This window comes from Palaemon carinicauda, unplaced genomic scaffold, assembly GCF_036898095.1.
Source record: "Palaemon carinicauda isolate YSFRI2023 unplaced genomic scaffold, ASM3689809v2 scaffold105, whole genome shotgun sequence".
NCBI classification, from domain to species: domain Eukaryota; kingdom Metazoa; phylum Arthropoda; class Malacostraca; order Decapoda; family Palaemonidae; genus Palaemon; species Palaemon carinicauda.
In genome coordinates, this window is record NW_027168538.1 from 255,001 (window position 1) to 265,000 (window position 10,000).

At 42.2% G+C, this 10,000-nt stretch overlaps 1 protein-coding gene across 1 annotated transcript in view; it reads left to right on the plus strand.

Annotated features, from left to right (window-relative positions):
- LOC137635235 (uncharacterized) overlaps positions 1 to 10,000 on the plus strand; it is an 80,396-nt gene that overhangs the window by 26,658 nt on the left and 43,738 nt on the right. The gene's annotated exons all lie outside the window — the stretch shown is intronic.

Sequence of the window (10,000 nt, forward strand, 5' to 3'; positions counted from 1 at the left end):
TTGGTTATGTAGTATAGTTCAAATTAATTTTGTTATACAAGTATGTGATATTGCATTTACCTTTAAAACTAGCAGTTGAAACTCGCCTTGCTTTTAGATAATATTTGTCTATATCCACTAACCATGGTTGGCCAATTAGAAAGTTTTATTGTGAATGCCTATCTTTTTATCTGTTCATTAGTAACAATTGAATTATCTTATCTGTTATCGTTGTTATTGAGAGCATGTGTATTGAATATTGTTTTCGTAACATACTTATGTTTTTTTCATTAGGCCTATGTCATCTCCAAAATATATTTCAAATTCTCAGAATTATAGCATATTTACGGAACATACTTATGTGTTTTCATTAGGCCTATGTCATCTGCAAAGAATATTTCAAATTCTCAGAATTATAACATATTTACGGAACATACTTATGTATTTTTCAGTAGGCCTATGTCATCTGCAAAAAAATATTTCAAATTCTCAGAATTATAACATATTTACGGAACATACTTATGTGTTTTCATTAGGCCTATGTCATCTCCAAAAAATATTTCAAATTCTCAGAATTATAGCATATTTACGGAACATACTTGTTTTTTTTCATTAGGCCTATGTCATCTCCAAAATATATTTCAAATTCTCAGAATTATAACATATTTACGGAACATACTTATGTGTTTTCATTAGGCCTATGTCATCTTCAAAAAATATTTCAAATTCTCAGAATTATAACATATTTACGGAACATACTTATGTTTTTTCATTAGGCCTATGTCATCTGCAAAAAATATTTCAAATTCTCAGAATTATAACATATTTACGGAACATACTTATGTTTTTTCATTAGGCCTATGCCATCTCCTAAAACAGAAAATTCTTCTAATTCTCAGAATTATATATAGTACCGTATCTTAATAGCTTGAATGTAATATATGGCAATAGGCTAATGACATTTAAACCCAAGATATTGTTTCTTAGAATAGTTTACAAGGGAAAAGGTTAGCTAGCCACACTCACTACTCACGGATAACCACATAATCGTTGGTTTTTAGTGTTGTCAACCCACATTAAATTTGTTAAAATTGTTGAAGATTCCATAGACTTATATTTGGTCCTATAGCAGAGATAGAATATATATATATATATATATATATATATATATATATATATATATATATATATATATATATATATATATATATATATATATATATATATATGACATATCAGTTTTTGACGTTGTTAATAGTTTATATAGGACATATCTGTTTTAACACTGTTACTGTTTTTAGAATGATATATTGTTAATTTATTCTCATCATTTATTTATTTCCTTATAAGCCCAAGGGATCCAACAGGGAAAAATAGCCCAGTGAGGAAAGGAAACAAGGAAATAAATAAACGAAATAAGCAGTAATGGAAAATTTAAGTTGAAGATGGCAGGTTCATCCTTGCCAAGATTCTTGGACATGATGTGTCCTACCATGCTAGCGGTATTTTTAACTTTACCTCAGAGGCAGTCATCTGAAAGCTATTTAACTTTTAAAATGACATCTTTGCTTTTATGGTTTTAATTGAAGAAACTTTTATTGTTTATTTATAATAAATGATATCGGCGTCAATGACCCTAGATGCCAGGATGCCAGAAAACCACAAATCAATCAGTCAATCAACTATGAAATTTCTCCAAATTATAGGTGACTCCGGCCCGGTGTACTGCTATGGTACGGTGAAAACTCCCAAGAGGGCGTCAGTGTCTCCTACAGGAATCCTCTCAGGATTTTTTTTTGCGTCTTTAGGTTTTCAGGTGGAAGCCTTTAGCTAAAGAAACGATGATTATTCTTTTTATTTATTTATTTTGTCCATAACAATCATAATTAATTATTAATTATTATAAGTTTAAGATTCCTTTTATATATAAGGGATTAAAAAATATTGTGGTTGATAATTTTGAAAATGAATTTTATAAAAAAACTAAAAATAAAACGATAAAATTATTTCGAATTTCAAAGACCCATAGTTTATGAAGAAAATAATGGTTCATTATATATATATATATATATATATATATATATATATATATATATATATATATATATATATATATATATATATATATATTATATATAATTTATATATATATATAATATATATATATATATATATATATATATATATATATATATATATATATATATATATATATATATATATATATATATATATATATATTATAAACATTATGCGCCTACATACTCTGGCACACACTCGGCCCAACCCCACCCCAGAGATTATCTAGACACGGCTTTCTGCTAGAAGGGAGCTTATAATCAGAATCCCATTGAATGTTGAGTGTTGGCCTTTGGAAGGCGATGCTTACAACTTCAGGTATTATGAGCCGGCTGTAGTTGCTTTCGTTTTGAACAATGTAGGTTCCATCAAATACGGCTGGCTTAGAGTACTTGAGGCTGTAGGCACAGCCCCCCAAAGGCCTTCAGTCAAAAGTCAATGGGATTCTGAGACACTCCCTTCAGATGAAAGCTATACGGATAATCTATAGGGGTGGTATGGGCCTTCACGTGTGTCTGAGTTAGTGTCCAAATATCCATGCATATATATATATATATATATATATATATATATATATATATATATATATATATATATATACTGCTATCATCATCTTTATTCGGGAGCTTTCGACATATCAGACTATCTGCAATTATCATATGTAAAATTAATAAAATCATCCTAAGTACATAGTTAGGAAGATACACTTTCATGAACTGGTCAACTAGCTCTAAAATCAACCAATCAAGGAACATAAAACCTTAAAAAAGACTTATTACACACAACTATATAACTATATAAAAGACTCAATAACTAATATACCTAGTCACCCGCAGGAGATGATGACCACCCATCCAGACCAGCAACCCACAGACCAAAAGGATCAATGGGTCACCGGTCACTGAACAGGTAAGCCCTCATTCAAGCTGGGTTTTGTCTTAAAAATGTATAAAGACTCTAAGATTCTCAGCTGGCTGACGTTACTATGTCTGTCCTTAATTTCGAAATTTTCCTTAGAAATGGCATGACCAGATTTAAATGCGTGGTCATGAATAGCTGAAATTGGTTTCTTACTTAACGGTATACTGGTTCGTACCGATCTCCCCATGTGCTCCGAAATACTACACTGAAGCTGTCTATATGTGCTTCCAGTGTAGCACTCATTACAGAGTGCACATTGAAAAGTGTATATAACTCCGGAACACAAGGGAGTAGGTGGACTCTCCTTATATTTCAACTGTAGTATAAGGAGAGTCTACCTACTCCCTTGTGTTCCGGTATCATATGCACTTTTCAATGTGCACTTTGTAATGAGTGCTACACTGGAAGCACATCTAGACAGCTTCCGTGTAGGATTTCGGAGCACATGGGGAGATCGGTACGAACCAATATACCATCAAGTAAGAAACCCATTTCAGCTATTTATGACCACGCATTTAAATCTGGTCATGCCATTTCTAAGGAAAATTTCAAAATTACGGACAGACATAGTAACGTCAGCCAGCTGAGAATCTTAGAGTCTTTATACATTTTTAAGATAAAACCCAGCTTGAATGAGGGCTTACCTTTTCAGTGACCGGTGACCCATTGATCCTTTTGGTCTGTGGGTTGCTGGTCTGGATGGGTGGTCATCATCTCCTGCGGGTGACTAGGTATATTAGTTATTGAGTCTTTTATATAGTTATATAGTTGTGTGTAATAAGTCTTTTTTAAGGTTTTATGTTCCTTGATTGGTTGATTTTAGAGCTAGTTGACCAGTTCATGAAAGTGTATCTTCCTAACTATGTACTTAGGATGATTTTATTAATTTTAATTTTACATATGATAATTGCAGATAGGCTGAAGATGACATAAGTTATGTCGAAAGCTCCCGAATAAAGATGATGATAGCAGCATTGACTATTTTATTCCTACTTAAATTGCGATTCCCAAGAGGAACCCATCTATCAACTATATATATATATATATATATATATATATATATATATATATATATATATATATATATATATATATACACATACATATACATATAAATTAATTCATACATACTGTTACCAATATATATATATATATATATATATATATATACATATAAATTATTTCATACCTACTATTACCAAAGTGACATAAATAAGGGTTTCGCCCTTACCAAGGGGCTCATCAGGTGGGTTTCGCCTACATCCATTATTGCAGGCTTGGTTCCCACGACCCTTCTTCCTTCCCTCCTCGTTTCTATTAAATTTTCATCTTAATCAAAAGTCATCAGTACTTCACGAATGTCTTATGATAACTCACGACTTGTATTTGAGTTGGATTACTTTGAGAAGCAATTTGAAACCTACTTCAGCATTCTGGGCATTGAACTTACGGGTTTTTCCGCCGCGCCAGAGGTTGCCCTTCCTTCTGAAATAGCTTTCGGCCAACTTCCCTCATTGCAGCTAGCTTATTATTGGTGTCATGACTTGTATATGAATTGGATTACTTTGAGAAGCAATTTGAAACCTACTTCAGCATTCTGGGCATTGAACTTACGGGTTTTTCCGCCGCGCCAGAGGTTGCCCTTCCTTCTGAAATAGCTTTCGGCCAACTTCCCTCATTGCAGCTAGCTTATTATTGGTGTCATGACTTGTATATGAATTGGATTACTTTGAGAAGCAATTTGAAACCTACTTCAGCATTCTGGGCATTGAACTTACGGGTTTTTCCGCCGCGCCAAAGGTTGCCCTTCCTTCTGAAATAGCTTTCGGCCAACTTCCCTCATTGCAGCTAGCTTATTATTGGTGTCATGACTTGTATATGAATTGGATTACTTTGAGAAGCAATTTGAAACCTACTTCAGCATTCTGGGCATTGAACTTACGGGTTTTTCCGCCGCGCCAGAGGTTGCCCTTCCTTCTGAAATAGCTTTCGGCCAACTTCCCTCATTGCAGCTAGCTTATTATTGGTGTCATGACTTGTATATGAATTGGATTACTTTGAGAAGCAATTTGAAACCTACTTCAGCATTCTGGGCATTGAACTTACGGGTTTTTCCGCCGCGCCAGAGGTTGCCCTTCCTTCTGAAATAGCTTTCGGCCAACTTCCCTCATTGCAGCTAGCTTATTATTGGTGTCATGACTTGTATATGAATTGGATTACTTTGAGAAGCAATTTGAAACCTACTTCAGCATTCTGGGCATTGAACTTACGGGTTTTTCCGCCGCGCCAGAGGTTGCCCTTCCTTCTGAAATAGCTTTTGGCCAACTTCCCTCATTGCAGCTAGCTTATTATTGGTGTCATGACTTGTATATGAATTGGATTACTTTGAGAAGCAATTTGAAACCTACTTCAGGATTTTGGGCATTGAACTTACGGGTTTTTCCGCCGCGCCAGAGGTTGCCCTTCGTTCTGAAATAGCTTTCGGCCAACTTCCCTCATTGCAGCTAGCTTATTATTGGTGTCATGACTTGTATATGAATTGGATTACTTTGAGAAGCAATTTGAAACCTACTTCAGCATTCTGGGCATTGAACTTACGGGTTTTTCCGCCGCGCCAGAGGTTGCCCTTCCTTCTGAAATAGCTTTCGGCCAACTTCCCTCATTGCAGCTAGCTTATTATTGGTGTCATGACTTGTATATGAATTGGATTACTTTGAGAAGCAATTTGAAACCTACTTCAGCATTCTGGGCATTGAACTTACGGGTTTTTCCGCCGCGCCAGAGGTTGCCCTTCCTTCTGAAATAGCTTTCGGCCAACTTCCCTCATTGCAGCTAGCTTATTATTGGTGTCATGACTTGTATATGAATTGGATTACTTTGAGAAGCAATTTGAAACCTACTTCAGCATTCTGGGCATTGAACTTACGGGTTTTTCCGCCGCACCAGAGGTTGCCCTTCCTTCTGAAATAGCTTTCGGCCAACTCCCCTCATTGCAGCTAGCTTATTATTGGTGTCATGACTTGTATATGAGTTGGATTACATAGAGAAGCAATTTGAAACCTACTTCAGGATTCTGGGCATTGAACTTACGGGTTTTTCCGCCGCGCCAGAGGTTGCCCTTCCTTCTGAAATAGCTTTCAGCCAACTCCCCTCATTCCAGCTAGCTTATTAGTGGTCAGTCGTGATTGATGACATTTGAAATTTTGTGGTGAAGCCAAGGGTCATTGTTGGGCCAGGTGGTGAAGCCTAGCGTCATGTTTAGACCGGGCGGTTAAGCCAAGTTGGCCAGGCGGTGAAGCCGAGCGCCATTGTAGGCCAGGTGGTGAAGCCAAGCGCCATTTTTTGGCCGGGCGATGAAGCCAAGCGCCATTTTTTGGCCGGGCGGTGAAGCCAAGCAAGCCACGCGGTGAAGCCAAGCGCCATTTTTTGGCCGGGCGGTGAAGCCAAGCAGGCCAGGCGGTGAAGCCAAGCGCCATTTTTTGGCCGAGCGGTGAAGCCAAGCAAGCCAGGCGGTGAAGCCAAGCGCCATTTTTTGGCCGGGCGGTGAAGCCAAGCAGGCCAAGCGGTGAAGCCAAGTGCCATTGTTGTGCCGGGCGATGAAGCCAAGCGGGCCAGGCGGTGAAGCCAAGCGCCATTTTTTGGCCGGGCGGTGAAGCCAAGCAGGCCAGGCGGTGAAGCCAAGCGCCATTGTTGTGCCGGGCGATGAAGCCAAGCGGGCCAGGCGGTGAAGCCAAGCTCCATTTTTTGGCCGGGCGGTGAAGCCAAGCAGGCCAGGCGGTGAAGCCAAGCGCCATTGTTGTGCCGGGCGATGAAGCCAAGCGGGCCAGGCGGTGAAGCCAAGCTCCATTTTTTGGCCGGGCGGTGAAGCCAAGCAGGCCAGGCGGTGAAGCCAAGCGCCATTGTTGTGCCGGGCGATGAAGCCAAGCGGGCCAGGCGGTGAAGCCAAGCGCCATTTTTTGGCCGGGCGGTGAAGCCAAGCAGGCCAGGCGGTGAAGCCAAGCGCCATTGTTGTGCCGGGCGATGAAGCCAAGCGGGCCAGGCGGTGAAGCCAAGCGCCATTTTTTGGCCGGGCGGTGAAGCCAAGCAGGCCAGGCGGTGAAGCCAAGCGCCATTGTTGTGCCGGGCGATGAAGCCAAGCGGGCCAGGCGGTGAAGCCAAGCGCCATTTTTTGTCCGGGCGGTGAAGCCAAGCAGGCCAGGCGGTGAAGCCAAGCGCCATTGTTGTGCCGGGCGATGAAGCCAAGCGGGCCAGGCGGTGAAGCCAAGCGCCATTTTTTGGCCGGGCGGTGAAGCCAAGCAGGCCAGGCGGTGAAGCCAAGCGCCATTGTTGTGCCGGGCGATGAAGCCAAGCGGGCCAGGTGGTGAAGCCAAGCGCCATTGTTGTGCCGGGCGATGAAGCCAAGCGCCATTGTTGTGCCGGGCGATGAAGCCAAGCGGGCCAGGCGGTGAAGCCAAGCGCCATTTTTTGGCCGGGCGGTGAAGCCAAGCAGGCCAGGCGGTGAAGCCAAGCGCCATTGTTGTGCTGGGCGATAAAGCCAAGCGGGCCAGGTGGTGAAGCCAAGCGCCATTGTTGTGCCGGGCGATGAAGCCAAGCGGGCCAGGCGGTGAAGCCAAGCGCCATTTTTTGGCCGGGCGGTGAAGCCAAGCAGGCCAGGCGGTGAAGCCAAGCGCCATTGTTGTGCCGGGCGATGAAGCCAAGCGGGCCAGGCGGTGAAGCCAAGCGCCATTTTATGGCCGGGCGGTGAAGCCAAGCAGGCCAGGCGGTGAAGCCAAGCGCCATTGTTGTGCCGGGCGATGAAGCCAAGCGGGCCAGGTGGTGAAGCCAAAAGTCATTTTCCTCACTCATTCATCAGTATTAGAGGTTCTTCACCTGCATAGCCAGTCCTTAAACCTAAAAAAAAAAACCTTAAGCCTAAAAAAAAAAAATAATTTAACAATCCTAAGCGCTACTGTTGTGCCGGGCGATGAAGCCAAGCGGGCCAGGTGGTGAAGCCAAGCGCCATTGTAGGCCGGGCGGTGAAGCCAAGCACCATTTTATGGCCGGGCGGTGAAGCCAAGCAGGCCAGGCAGTGAAGCCAAGCGCCATTGTTGTGCCGGGCGATGAAGCCAAGCGGGCCAGGCGGTGAAGCCAAGCGCCATTTATTGGCCGGGCGGTGAAGCCAAGCGCCATTTATTGGCCGGGCGGTGAAGCCAAGCAGGCCAGGCGGTGAAGCCAAGCGCCATTGTTGTGCCGGGCGATGAAGCCAAGCGGGCCAGGTGGTGAAGCCAAGCGCCATTTTTTGGCCGGGCGGTGAAGCCAAGCGCCATTGTTGTGCTGGGCGATGAAGCCAAGCGGGCCAGGTGGTGAAGCCAAGCGCCATTTTTTGGCCGGGCGGTGAAGCCAAGCGCCATTGTTGTGCTGGGCGATGAAGCCAAGCGGGCCAGGTGGTGAAGCCAAGCGCCATTTTTTGGCCGGGCGGTGAAGCCAAGCAGGCCAGGCGGTGAAGCCAAGCGCCATTGTTGTGCCGGGCGATGAAGCCAAGCGGGCCAGGTGGTGAAGCCAAGCGCCATTTTTTGGCCGGGCGGTGAAGCCAAGCAGGCCAGGCGGTGAAGCCAAGCTCCATTGTTGTGCCGGGCGATGAAGCCAAGCGGGCCAGGTTTGTGAAACCAAGCGTCATTTTCCCCACCCAAACAACACGCGCTCATTCATCAGTACCAGAGTTTCTTCACCTGCATAGCCAATCCTTAATCCTAAAAAAAAAACCTTAAGCCTAAAAAAAAAAAAAACCTTAAGCCTAAAAAAAGAAAAAGAAGAAGATACTATTCCTTTCACAAAATTGTGAGGGCATCAACTCACCAATTCAGCAATTTGATGAACACCTCACAAAATAAAAAATTAAACTTAACCAAAAGTTTATTTTTCCTTTTTTTGTATTTTTATTTTTTTTTTTATTTTTTTTTTGTATTTTTTTTCATTTTTTTTTCTTACCAAACTTAGCATTTAAGACAAGCATCCTTTTGATACTTCAATGAAGTCTCCTTAATAACTGACTTCATCTTCATCGGACTCATCATCCATCATATGGAGGACTGACCACAGAGTCTCGTCATCATCATCTAACATATCTTCTGGTGAAGAGATTTCAGACTCTGTGTGGTCCAGATCGCCTTGGTTGAGTTGCACTCGGTTAACCGTGTCTTCATCAGTTTCATGACACTCTAACTCATTACTTTTCTCATCCTCAACATCATCTTCCTTCTCATTATGGCCATCATCTCTAGGGACCTCCATCTCCTCCTCTTTTGTTCCATCTACTTCCATAGATTCGGAAGTCAGCATTGCCACTGATGGAACGAGTTCAAATTCCATAAGGTTACCCTCTCCTGCAGTAAGTTCGAAAAGGACAGTTGAGTCCTCCTTCACTGTCTCTTCTTCTGCTTCATCTCCTTCCTTATGAAATTCGTCATCACACCCTTCAAGTTGCGGCCATTCGGGGAGGTTGAGATTGCTAAATATGATATTGGTAAAGTCTTGTACAACTTTCCAAGTCTCTTCATATCTGACTCTCTTGTCAGCATCACGCAAGATATCCATTGTGCTATTGAGCTGGTGCATCTTATTGCAGCACCTTTGAATTTCTTCGTCCGAACCTCGGCACTTGTCAGGGTGGTATTTTAAAGCCATTTTTCTGAAAGCTTTTTCGATTTGGTATTGAGTAGAGCCTGGTTTAACGCCTAAGATTCCATATGCGCATCCATAGCAATTCATGTCAACCAAGGAATCAATATAGAACATGAAGTTGGAGTCCAGAACCCCTTCCTGTCGAAGTCTCTCAAATTCACGGAGAGCTTCTTGGTGACGTCCAAGTGCCAACCAGCACAGGGCCAGTCTCAACCTGGCATCGGAATATTCTTCGTTGGTAGCAAGAACAAAGTTGAAGCATTCGCTGGCTTCTTCCAGTTTTCCCATATTGCAAAGGATATTTCCTTTGATGCGAGCCAGGTCGATAAGTACCCAATGGAACAGATTGTCTTTGGACATT